The sequence below is a fragment of the Mus musculus genome, chromosome 10 (assembly GCF_000001635.26).
Source record: "Mus musculus strain C57BL/6J chromosome 10, GRCm38.p6 C57BL/6J".
Taxonomy (NCBI): Eukaryota; Metazoa; Chordata; class Mammalia; order Rodentia; family Muridae; genus Mus; species Mus musculus.
The window spans coordinates 57,285,790-57,299,558 of record NC_000076.6 but is presented as its reverse complement, the minus strand read 5'-3'; the positions used below and the strand labels follow the sequence as shown (position 1 = coordinate 57,299,558).

Here is a 13,769-nt window from a genome sequence, read left to right as displayed (position 1 = left end):
ATAGAGTTATCTGTTTAGTTGTAGAGGACTATTTGAAATGTTTCCTAATTTGCAGTTTACAGACCTGTTTTTCTACATAATAATTGCTGTTTTCTTTAATTTCTGTCTGTCTGTCTGTCTGTCTCTTTCTCTCTTCCACTTCTTTTTTTCTTTTTTGTAAAAGTCAAAAATAGTAACTTTTTTCCCTTTTCTTTTTTCTTAGATATGTTCTTTATTTATATTTCAAATGTTATCCACTCTCCTAGTTTCCCCTCCAAAAATCCCTCCTCCCCCTGCTCCCGAACACAACCACTCCCGCTTCCTGGCTCTTCTTTGATTGGTGGGTTAGTTTTAGGGTAACTGGTTAGTTCATATTGTTGTTCCTCCTAGGGGGCTGCAAACCCCTTCAGCTCCTTTGGTGTTTTCTCCAGCTCCTTCATTGGGCACCCTGTGTTCCATCCAATGATGACTGTGAGCATCCACTTCTCTGTTAGTCAGGCACTGGCAGAATCTTTCAGGAGACAGCCATATCAGGCTCTTGTTGGCATCTGCAATAGTGTCTGGGTTTGGTGGTTGTTTATGGGATGGATCCCCAGGTGGGGCAGTCTCTGTATGGTCATTCCTTTAGTTTCTGCTCGGAACTTAGTCTCTGTAACTCCTTCCATGGGTATTTTATTCCCCCTTCTAAGAAGGATCGAAGTATCTACACTTTGGTCTTCCTTCTTCCTGAGTTTCATGTGTTTTGCAAATCGTATCTTGGGTATTCTGAGATTCTAGACTAATATTCAATTATCAGTGAGTGCATATCATGTGTGTTCTTTTGTGATTGGGTTACTTCACTTAAGGTGATATCCTCCAGATCCATCCATTTGTCTAAGAATTTCATGAATTCATTGTTTTTAATAGCTGAGTAATACTCCATTCCTCTGTTGAGGGACATCTGGGTTCTTTCCAGCTAATGGGTATTAGAAATAAGGCTTCTATGAACATAGTGGAGCATGTGTCCTTATTACAAGATGGTACATCTTCTGGGTATATGTCCAGGAGTGGTATTGCTAGATATTCCAGTAGGACTATGCCCAATTTTCCAAGGAACCACCAAAATGATTTCCAGAGTGGTTGTACCAACTTGCAATCCCACCAGCAATGGAGAAGTGTTCCCTTTTTCTCCACATCCTCACCAGCAACTGATCTCACCTGAGTTTTTGATCACAGCCATTCTGACTAGTGTGAGGTGGAATCTCAGGGTTGATTTGATTTGCATTTCCCTGATGACTAAGGATGTTGAACATATTTTTTTAGGTGCTTCTCAGCCATTCAGTATTCCCCAGTTGAGAATTCTTTGTTTAACTCTGTACCCCATTTTTAATAGGGTAATTTGTTTCTCTGGGTTCTAACTTCTTGAGTTCTTTGTGTATGTTGGATATTCGCTACTTTTTGTAAAAGTCAAAAATGTTAACTTTTAAAAACAATTTTTGGGCACAGAAATGTGATAATGAAACATCAGACACTATTCAGAAATATAAGCTGAATGGAAATTAGAGAAACTTGAAGCTGGTGCTGATGTTCTTAGAGTCATGTGATTATCAGAATAGCTGGGCTATTGCAGTTCCAAGTGGTTGAGTATTTTCAGTGTATTCAATGAAGCAGGATTCTTTCTTTGCTCCAGCACCTATCACAGTTTAATTGTAGATTTAGTTCCTGTGCTCTTAATTATCTCATGTAGTTTGGACTAGTTCAAGACCTTTAATACACTTATTAGGAGATAACTTTTAAAATAAAATCTTCCATTAAACCCTAACCCAATAAAAGTAAGATGAAAGAAACTGGCTGAAGAAGACTCATATTCTTTCCATGTTGCCTCTCTGTACCAGCTCACTGCAGGCACACCCTAAGGCTCTGTGCCAAGGGGTAGAGCACAAAATAACACAGCTTAATAGCTGCTGCAGAAGATCATCTTTACAATGCCTTTTCTTTGCAAATGCCCTTGTCTGACAGATTGAAGATAAAACAAAAGTCACATTTTTCTCTGGCAATCATGCACACACACACACACACACACACACACACACACACACACACATGCACTTATGAATTTGGGCATTTTATATAATTTAGTTTTTAAAGTTTTTGTGTCTAGTTTTTTAAATTATTATATATGTCTTGTCTGTGTGGGAGTATATGCACATGAATGTTGTTGCTTACTGAAGTCAGAAGAGGTTGTTGGATCCTCTGAGCCTCGAGTAACTGGAAATTGTGACTTGCATGACATAGGGGATGGAAATAGAGGTTGGGTCTTCTACAAGAAGATTATGTGCTCTTAGTCACTAAGCTAGCTACCAAGTTCTGAATATTATTTTCAACTAACATCTATTTATAATCTCATATTATTGAATTATCTTTGGTAAGGTATCTTTTACTGTGGAAAAAACCATATCCATAAGCAACTTGAAGAAGAAAGTTTATTTTGCCCTTCAGATTATGGTGCACCACTGGGAGAAGTCAAGGAAAAAATTGAGGCTGGAACTAAGCAAAGAGGTGTGCTGTTTACTGGCTCGATCCTCATGGCTTTCTCATTCTGCTTTATTATACCATCCAGGACCCCCTACCTACTTATACCAATCAATAATCAAGAAAATTCAATACAGGGTCACCTATAAGCAAATCTTGCTAAGGGTTTTTCTCATTTGAGATTCTCTTTTTCCAAAAGACCCTAGCTTGTGTCAAATTGACAGAAACCTAGCCAGCACAATAGAACTCTTGAAAACTTGACACACAAACATATCACTATTTAAGCATGACCTTTCCTTTCCTGTTCATCATCAAGACTTAATACTAACAACAGCATAACAATACAAAGCATTTCAAACTTTAAAAATGCATCAGTCTTTAAAATTTCAAGCATTTTTAAATTGCAGCCTCTCTAAAATATCTATTTTCTATAAATATAAAAAGTCTCTCAACTGTGGGCTCCTGCAAGAACAAAACCAAGTTAATCTCACAATTAATTTCCTAGTTCTCTGGCTCTTACAAACTTTATGTACCTTCTTCCACACTGTTCTCTGAGCCTTAGTTAAAGGAATGTTCTGAAGATTTATCCATGGGGATTGGGATCCACAACTACATTTTAGCTGGTTTTGGTTTTCTGTAGTGGTCTTTGTCTGTTGCAAAGACACCTTTTTCTTGATGAAGGGTAAAGAATATACTTACCCATGGGTATCAAAAGCTACATTCATAAAGTCTCATCAACACTACTATCCAAGACTGAATAAGAATGACACCATAGACATGCTAAAGTGGATTTGGAAAGACTCACAAAGCCTCAATCCTATACAAAACAATAGGCAAACAAGGTAAGCAGAGAGCTGTAGAAGTGGTCTTCCCCATGGAAGAGCATACTGATTAGATGTCTAGTGTCTAAATGTCAGTCCAGAAAACATACATACAAGTAATACTATATGGACTAAATAGCTTATATTTAGGAATGTATGTATATACATATACACATATGCATACAATAACAATAAATATGAAAAAGAGACCAAGAGTTTGAAGAACAATGGGGAGGGTCATATGGGAAGGTTATAAGGAGGAAAGGGAAGGGAGAAGTGTTGATATTATATTATATTATATTATATTATATTATATTATAATCTTAAAAATACAATTATTTAAAATGAAAAGTTTACTTTCTTATAATCAGCTTGGTCTGACCAAATCAAAGCAAAATCAAAGCCTAATAGGGTAAAGAGCTCAATGTTGGACATGTGGGATCTACTCATGATGTACGATTCAAAGGGCTTTTGCAGTCATAAATTCTCTGCCTCTGTCATCTGCAGCATATAAATATTGTCTCATAGGCTCAGACCTGCTCTATGCCACACCTGCTCTGTTGCTGTTGGTGGTTATTCCATGGTACTGACATCTCCAAAATACTGGAGTCTTCAGAGAAACCTGACTGCATCTACAACAGTAGTCTCTCATAGGCACTTTTTAGGACACTGATCCTACCATATGGTGCCAAGCATTAATTTTTTCATGTTAACTTCAATCTTGGGGCTTCCACTGCAGATGCTGCTGCATTTTAATCAACGGCCTGGACTGCCCTTTTGGGACTCTATCTTTGCCATACAGTGTCAATCCTCAGCTTCTATCTGTGAATGCCTTCAAAATCAGTACTACCTGGGTGCCTCTCAAATTATCAAGTTTGGATGTAAGTGTGAAATGATGTTGGGAGAAACTTTTCACAAAATGTTTATCTATTCTTCCTCATCTAGCTAAGGCATTCTCTAATTGATTTCATAAAGAGCTGAAAGGCCAATAACTGGTCAGGAAGTGGAAGGCAGGTAGAGAGAAAGGGAGGGTGGTGAAAAAAACGAGAAGAGAGGACTTAGCAAGCAGATGGGGTGATGGACAGATTTGAACACGAGAAAAAAGGTAGACCTTGTTGTTTCAGGACATAGGCATAATTAGTCAGGTTAGAGGACCAAAGTTATAAAAATGTTAGAGACCAAAATTAAAGGCCTAAACTTTTAAAATATACAATATTAAGCAGGGTGTGGTGGTGCACGCCTTTAATCCCAGCACTTGGGAGGCAGAGGCAGGCAGATTTCTGAGTTCAAGGCCAGTCTGGTCTACAAAGTGAGTTCTAGGACAGCCAAAGCTACACAGAGAAACCCTGTCTTGAAAAACCAATATACATATACATATACATATACATATACATATACATATACATATACATATACATATACATATATTCTTCATTTTCTTATTTATATAGCTGGTGGGTCTATATAACTTAGTAACAAGACATTACTTGGTTCCCTCTGGCTCACAGCTTGAAATACTTCCAGATTTATGATCCTCAGTAACTATGGATCTTCTTTTTTTTTTTTTAATTATGGATCTTCTTAATCACTGCTCACTTCTTAGTTCTAGCTAACCAGCATCACTCTTCACAGTAAAGCAAAGGTTTTACTTTCGTTTTTCTGGTCTATTCCTGATTAGAGTTGGTTCCTCAGCATCAGCTGACCAGAAACTACAGATTCTTAATATCACAGATGGCCCTGATGGGTTCTTTAAGAGACTCTCAAATATCCCCCTGAAAGTTCAGAGGCCATGCCTCTATCTTCTGCACTGCTGTAAGCAACATCTTTCAAGATCCCACAAGAGCTCATTAAGCTCTTAATATTCCCATGGCCTTTCTAGGCCAAAGTTCCAAAATCCTTCAAATCCTTCTAGAACAACATGGTCAGGCTTGTTATAGGAATACTCCACTACTGGTTCCATTTTCTGTGTTAATTAGGATAAAGACATGTGAGAAAAATCATGATCACAAGCAACTTGGAGGATTTATTTCTCCTTTGAGATCACCTTCTGTTATAAAGTCAGAACAGGGACTCACGGCAGGAAACTGGAGGCAGGAACTAAAGCAGAGGCCACAATGAACTGTTGCTTATTAGCTTGTTCCTCATTGCTTACTCTGGTACTATATAGAATAATCTATTTAAGAGTGGAACCATCCGTAGTGAGATGGGCCACCCATATCAAATAATCGTTAATCAAGAAATTGCACAACAGATCTGCTTACAGTCTATCTTATAGAGGTATTTTCTCAGTTGATATATTCTCTTGACAAATGTCTCTAGTTTGTGCCAACTTTACGGAAAACTAACCAGTGCATAAATTCAATGTGATATTCTTTTAAAAATTATTATTATTATTATTATTATTATTATTATTATTATTATTATTTTGATTTTTCGAGACAAGGTTTCTCTGAGTAGCCCTGGCTGTCCTGGAACTCACTCAGTAGACAAGGCTGGCCTCAAACTCAGAAATCTGCCTGCCTCTGCCTCCCAAATGCTGGGATTAAAGGTGTGTGCCACCACTGCCTGGCTCAATGTGATATTCTAACACATGGTAAACAATACATGCTGGACAAATTAAGATAATTAGCATTTCTCTTTGTTTATTATTTCCTTATGTCAAGAGCCTTTGAGCTCCTCTCATTTAGACTTTCAAAAAAATATACAGCACAATACTGTAAAATATGGTCAGTCCTCTGTTGCAGCGCATCAGCACCTCATTCTTTTAATAACTGTGTTTTGGCACTTCCTACACAACCTTTGTTTTCTTCCTCTTTAAATTTTCAGTTATTTAATTAAAAGTGATGGTGATGACAATGATTTTAAAGGCCAAAAGAGGAGAATGACTATTTTGCTTGTAATAAATACAGGCTATAGAGCATTGATCAAAGAAATGTACACAATGATAGAAATGTGTGTATGATAGTACTACAAAGCTGGCTTCTGTGGGTCTTGTATATAAATCATAATCCCAATGGAAGAGCTTGAGGTCGTTATTATATCTGGAAATCTGACAAGTATCAGTCAAATAATCCTCTAGACAGATGCAGATATCTCTGTGAGTATTCTGTGGGTAACAATGAAAAGACTGAACAAATAAAAAGACTGAAATTCAATGCAAGACCACAGATAATATTCATAATACTGATATTTAAATGAAATGATGAAAAACAGTTTCAAAGAGCTAAACTAAGACATGGTGGGTGAAAGGTTGCTTAATCCCTGTGGTTCAAAACAGAAGCAATGTTGAAATACTAAGTTGCTGTTTGTTAAACACATAGACAAAACTGAGCAGGAATAATGTTTCAGTAGGAATAAGATAGAGGAAGCTCTAATTAGAGCATTTTCTTGTTTACTTGGGCTATTGGGAAGACACCATGATATAGAGACCCCAGAACACAGTGGCTCAATGTATATGATCAATGTAGCAAACCTGAGAGATGCTGTTGACTCCCCCAGGAGCCCAGATCCTCCTGTATTTTTGTTCTGCTATTTCCCAAGGTTGTCTTCAATGTCCAGGTAAACACTGGCTCACTGCCATGTGCACTTTCTAAACTGAATTATGAAAAATTTGAAAGTAAATGCTTTTTATTCTTTTTTTTTGAAGGGAATCATTTCCTTTTTTAAAAATTACGCCTCACTTGATAACTAGAAGAAGCAACTGTGCCTTAAGGCTTACAGGCCACAGACCCACTCAAGACAACTTCTTGCAGAGATCACAGTGTGACCCTTCCTCGTGGCTCTCACCCTAGATCTGCCTGGCTTCTTGCTGGTGAGGCCCAGTAGCATCATCCTGGCCTGTCCCACGTCCACCTGGTAGCTGGGAAGGAGGGTGGGGGACACAGAGGGTGCGCGTCACAGAGAGGTTCCCATCAGCTTCACAAGACCACGGTTGTACCTCTTGAAGATGTCAGCTTCAATCTCTGCAGCTCTCTGGTCTCCAGCGCAGCTGTTCCAACTTGGGCTCCAGAGCTGCCTGCTCGTGAAGTGCCTCCTGCTGCGCCTCCGGCATCAGTTCCTTCTTCAAAGCCAACAGCTGTGACTGCTTTCAACTTCTGCTGGAGGAACTCAGTCACTCCGGTTCACATATCTTGGAGAGGTCAGAATCATAAACAGGAGCTGTATTCGAAGACTAGTGAGCTGGCCGATCAGTTGCTGCAGTGTGGACACCAGGTTGAGCATCTTCTCTTTGAAAGATGGCAGGAGCCAGCTGGAACTGGCTCACGGACAGGCTGTTGGCCTCCTTGCTCATCTCTACTGCTCTCTGTGACAAGAAGATCTCAAGCTCAATGAGCTCATCAATGAATGAACTCACTCCGAGTCTCAGGGTATTCGAGAAGAGTCAGGGCGTCTGAGCCCGAGCAACACCCTCTGGAGCTTCGGCGCCTGTCTCCAGCATGGTGATCTCCAAAGCAGCTGCATCATCGCCCCAGTCTGTCTTGTTGGCCCCAGCATCCTTGGACTCAGACTCCAGGGAGATACCCCAGTCTATTCCAGTGCTCTTAGCAGAGATGCCAGAGTCGGAAACAGCCTCCACCCCAAAGTTGCTTCAGTTGATCTCATACTCTTGCACCAGCTCAGGGGGTTCCACCAGTTTTGGCCGCTCCACCAGAGAGGACTCTGTCCTAGTCCTCCATTCATACAGCAGAGTTTCCCTTCTTTCCTTGGCAGCACCTGTTCTGTGGGCTGTCATACACAAACTCCACACAGGCCTGGTACAGGTCAATGACTTCCCCCAGGGACTGAGCTCCTATCCCTATTTCAGCTAGCCGACTTAGCAGGTCCTTCACAGGGCCAGAGCTCTCTTTGGACATTGTCTCCCATGATGCCATACTGTTTGCAGGAAGAACTGCTCCCACATCTCAGCAGCCTGGGCCTGGCCCTACTCCTTGCAGCTGTAATCTTGCTGCGATTGCCAGCACTTGGGGATCTGCTTCTTTAGCGAGGGATCTCATGGTTGACATTCTGAAATAGGCTAGAGACGTCTACTAAATACATGCTGTCCTTCTTGTACAGGTTTATGATCTCCTGTGAATCCTTCATCCGCTGTGAAAAGTACCGGCCAAAAATATTTTTGGTGGAAGCCTTGGTTCCTTTAAGAAGGTCTACTATTCTCAGGCAGTGGAAGTAATGAATGTAGGATCCAGAGAACAGCTGGGCAATCTCCTGGCTTTGGCATGTCCCGGATGGGGGTGTTGATCTTTTCCCGGATGGTCAGCACCAGGCTTTGCCATTTTAGGTTACAGTGTCTTCTGTCCACCAGTCAATCGAGCAGCTTGCTGGTCTGGATGTCGAGGGGCACATACTGATGGTCCCACATCCTTTCTCTACTTCCACTTCCAGCCTGCATTTTATTCTTTTGAAAAGAGAAGACCAAAGTTGCATGTATTAGTCTTTCTCAAACACCACAGCTCCTCACAATGATAAAAACTATAGTTAGGTTGAACTATAGGTTAGGATGGACATGAATACTAGAAAAAGAAATCAATGGGTAGAGGAGATGGAAAAACAGTCAACAGCGCTTGCTCTTCATCCAGAGGACCTGAATTGTGTTTCCAGCACACAGAATCAGGCAGCTTACCACCATCTATTATTCTAGCTCCAGGGGATTTGATAGCTTTAGTCTCTACAGACACATGCATGCATGAACACATATACTACTCACCTGCACAAAACTTTAAGAGTAATAAAAATAATTCATTAGAAAAGAATAGATGGAGAGATGAATCTAGGAAATAAATCCATCCCTGCAGGGATGTCCCTGTGTCCACAGAATTTTATCATACACTGCATTCCATGATAGCTTAACAATGGTTTTCAATCTTCCTCATGATGTCACCCTTTAATACAATTAGCTCCTTATGTTGTGGTGACCCACCACCATACCATGATTTTCATTCTTACTTCTTAAGTATAATTTTGTTATAAATTGTAAAGTAAATCGTTTTGGCTTGTGTCCCACAGATTGAGAACTACTGGCTTAATAGATTAAAAGAGGGGCAGGGGCCAAAGGAGACATTTTTGGGTGAAGTTAGATTTCTTTCCTTATAGCATGATAATTATAAATGTAGCAGTTTTGAGCCTTTTTCTAAAAAAGCCATGTTCAGGATGTGAGATTGCTTTCCACATGAATTATCTTGGTTGTTGTAGTTTGGAGAACAGTGGTTAACCACTTGAAGAAATTTAAAGGGTTAAAGTAAATACATCTAGGTTTGTTTTTATCAGACTTCTATGGTAGAATAATTCTTTCCACTCTGCATCATAAATCCACCAATATTTATCTCCAACCTTTTGGAGATGACAGGGAGCAAACGCAATCCTTCAGGAGAAATCTGGCATCAATTCTTGTCTATAATGATAGTCAGTACTACTTACTTTGGCTTAGAAGCCTAGAAACTCTGTACCAAGTTTGGCAGGAACATGGAGTGCTCCCTAGGTGACTTACTCCAAACTTCTGACATTGTTTTGATTGTCCAATAGTTAGTAATCTGTATCTAGTCTAGCAGAAAGATTACTGGATTAGATAAACAACATATTGAAGGCCCCTTCTGATAATGGATTTTAATCCCTTTTTCGATTCATTTTAGAAACAGCGATAAAAGGACACACTTTACCCCAGTTGCTCAATACTTTCCTAAAATTCCTGAGTAGACTCCTACGGAGCCTCCCCGTTGGCTCTTGAAGGATCACATCCTGACTTTGCCTATGAAGGCTATGCTTAGAGTTCAGAACATTTTTGCAGCTGGGGTGAACCTATAGCTTGCCGAGGAAAAACAGCATGAAGCAATTGATCACAGATCCAAAACTAAGAATTCTAACAGAAAGGGGCAGTCAGGGCTGGAAAAGCCTGCTGGCTTCAAATAAACTGTGTGGAGACAATCACTCAGCTGAGATGGGATGGTCTTTTTAAAAATAAATTCTTTGTGTTTGGACCCAATTTTTTCCTTTGCTTTCTATTAATCAGATGAACTTTGTTTTACTGAGAAAATGGAATGTTGTTTCCAAAGAGCTGCTATCCTGCTGTGTGTCTCCTAGGTGAAATTATTTTATGGAATAACAGAGCATCTTGCTTCACAAACAGCATCTGGGAGTTCTTAGCTTAAAAATCAAAGCTCTTCATCCGAAAGAAAGGAATCCAGTTTTTAATTCAGAACTTAAGTTTTACTTCTTATCATTTTGTGAATAAAATAATACATTTATGTTGTATATTGGGGTGTCTTGAAATATGTATATAATGTGGAAAGGTTGACTTGAGTTAATTTGCATAGTTTTGCTTCATGTGCCTTTTTTATGATGAGGATACTTAAATATACTATTGAGGTAAGTTTTAAGGACCTAACTGAAGTGGAAACTTGAGGGTTCTTTGGAAAGTTAGTTGTGTTGGATGGTGTTTTTTCTGAGGCAAACACATGAAGAAAACATTTTGGCAAAGCAAATACAGGTGAAAGGATGGTCTATTCAAGCAGCATGTGAAAGAAGACATGAGAAAGGATTCTTTGCTCGTGACATGCAAGTATTGGTCTGCCTTGCATTGCATAGCTGAGCTCCATTTATAGGGGCTCCATAGAAAGAAACGGACCAAAAACCTTCTGGTGATGTGCTGCAGCTTCTTGCTACTTCAGAGGACTCAGACTGATTGGCAGAGTGATGTCAGGTGAGACAGTGAGACAGACTCATGTGCTAAGGCAAGACCCATGGAGGAAACGTGATGTTTGGAGGGAGTATAAAAAACAAAACACAATACAGAACAACAACAACAAAAAAACCCCAACAGATTGTTAGGAGCTAGTTTGTCTTACTTCCATAGCTAAATGCTTATTGGTCCCATGTCTTAGCTCCTTTGCTGAGAGAGACAGAGCTGAGAAATTTCTCCTGGCATTCCTGTTGGCCCTGGTCCCTCCTACTGACTCGTGCTGAGGTTGAGGCCTGAGTGTCAGTGCTAGGTAATGCTGCTACTGCTGATTTGTGTTTGCTATCCTGACTCTACCGAACTGGACTGCTGGGATATTTGTGAAGTGTTCGTAAGTGCATTGAGCTGCCACTGACACGTGAACTGCTGATTTCTTGACAATACAGAAGGGAGTTGCTTCAAAGAACCTTTCTAAACAGGTCCATTCCCCACTCATCCTTTACCTCGGGTGTGCTGTAGTCTAGAATGGAGGTTAAAGAATTTTAGAATCCTCAGTAAAATTAGGATTTGAAAAAAATCAAGCAACACCTAACATCATCATCATATTCTACAATAGACCATTTAACTATTATCACCATGTTTTATGAAAGAACATTTGACAATCACCAGTATGTTCAACGATACTTGACCACAGTCACCATGTTCTGTGATAGACCATTTGACTATCATCATCTTCAAAGACACGATGCTTGAATTTATTTCTCAGGTCTAATTGAAATTTTCTTTCATTTGTTCATGATATTCTCAGTCTCTCTAACCACCACCATTCTACTCTCTGTGAGTTCAATCATTTTAGATTCTAATTATACTTAAGAGTTGTGTGGTGTTCATGCCTTCAAGATTTGGTTATTTTATGTAACAGTTTCTTCTATGCTTAACAATGCTATTTCAAAAGAAAAGTATCTCGTCTTCCACCTTTCTTCTTTATCCCCTTTTTTGTTGTTGTTTTGAGGCAAAGTCTCTTGCTTCCCAGGCTAGCCTTGAATTCGCTGTGTAGCATAGGATTATGTCAAACCACTGATTCTCCTATACTACTTTCCAAAGTCTGGTCTGAGCTGCTGTGCCCAGTTTATTTTTTTAATAATTCCAATTTTTTGTGCACGTGCATACACACACACACAATGTAAGCACATACACAATTTTATTTATCCACTTATTCATTAATAGATATGTAGAGTGATTCCATCATGTGGCTATTATGACTTGTGAATAATTCTTTAGTGAATAAGGACATGGAAACTTCTTTTTAACATGATATTGTTTTCTTTGGTTGCACATGTAATTACTATATCATAGGATAGCTACACTTATAAGTTAAGTAATGTATTTTATGTGTATGGGTATTTTACCTGCATATATGTCTGTATCACATGTATGCCTAGTGCCCAAAGAGTGTGGGATCTCTTGAACTGGAATTAGAGACATTGTCAGCTGCTGTGTAAATCCTGGGAATGTAACCCAGGTTCTCTGGAAGAGCAGTCGGGACTCTTAACTTTTGGCTGTTTGGATGGCTTCTTTTAAAACATGTCTGTTCAGTTTCTTCACACATTGTTAAGCAGTTACTTGTTTTTATCAGATGTTTGGTTGGTGAATACTTTTTCCAGCTCTACAGTTACTTTTTTACTTCACTGATTATTTTCTTAGTTATGTAGAAGTTTTTTAAATTGACCATATTTACCCATTTTCACTTCTGTGGCTGTATTTGGAGAATATAAATATTTTAATACATTATTTCCCAGGACAATGTTCAAGTGCTTCACCCATGCTTGCTCTAGTTCCAGGTCTTATTATAAGTCTACAACCCACTTTGAACTAACATATGAATATTGTATGAAACTAAACACAGGTTATGTATCATTCTCCAACAGGTAGATATTAATTCCTAACTTCACTAACAAAACCTCTCTTAGAAATAATTAATAAACCCAGTAAAGTTATAATAATTTAAACACAACATCAATAGTATTTCTAATGACTATCAAAGAACACTTCAAGAAAGAATTCAAGGAAGCGATCTCATTTATAAAAGCTGTGAAAGAATTAAATATGAAAATATTTAAGTTACGATAAATACCTGTGTACCAGATGACTGAAACTTGATGAAATATTTTATTTTGAAGATATAAATAATGACATGGTATCCAATGTTCTTGGTGTGAAAGCATATTGTCAGAATATCCTTACTATCAAAAATTGACTTCACACAACCTCATTATGACTTGCATGACATATCTCATAATAGAAAGTAAAATAATCAAAGAAGTCTTAAACAAAAACAAATGTAGAAGCACCATGCTTTGTGATTTCAAAATAAAATGTAAAGCTATACAAATCAGCAGCATGGTGTTGAGGATTTTCAAAGACTTGTAAACCATGGAGTCAAGTAGAGGACACAGAAATAAGTCAACACACCTATGTTTAAACTAAGATCCCAGAAACACAGTCTTTTCAGAAATACCAATTATTATTAATTAAGCATCATCTATTATTAGAAAGATTCCTATTGATAAAAACTTCTTTGTATAACTTCTTAGTATTTATATTCTTACTATCCTTTCATATATCTGACAATTTTGAGGATCAATTTTAATTTTTGTAAAATAATATTTACTGTTAATGCTACTTGAGGATTTCTCAGAACTCCTACTTTGTTCTCTACATTCTTTGTCTGTGGAAAACTGGGACCCATCACTGTGAAATGGAAAGCCTCTTCCCAGAAACTGAGGGAT

General features: G+C 38.7%; 1 pseudogene; it reads right to left on the bottom strand.

Annotated features, from left to right (window-relative positions):
* Gm7001 (predicted gene 7001) lies at window positions 6,954-8,695 on the bottom strand (annotated as a pseudogene).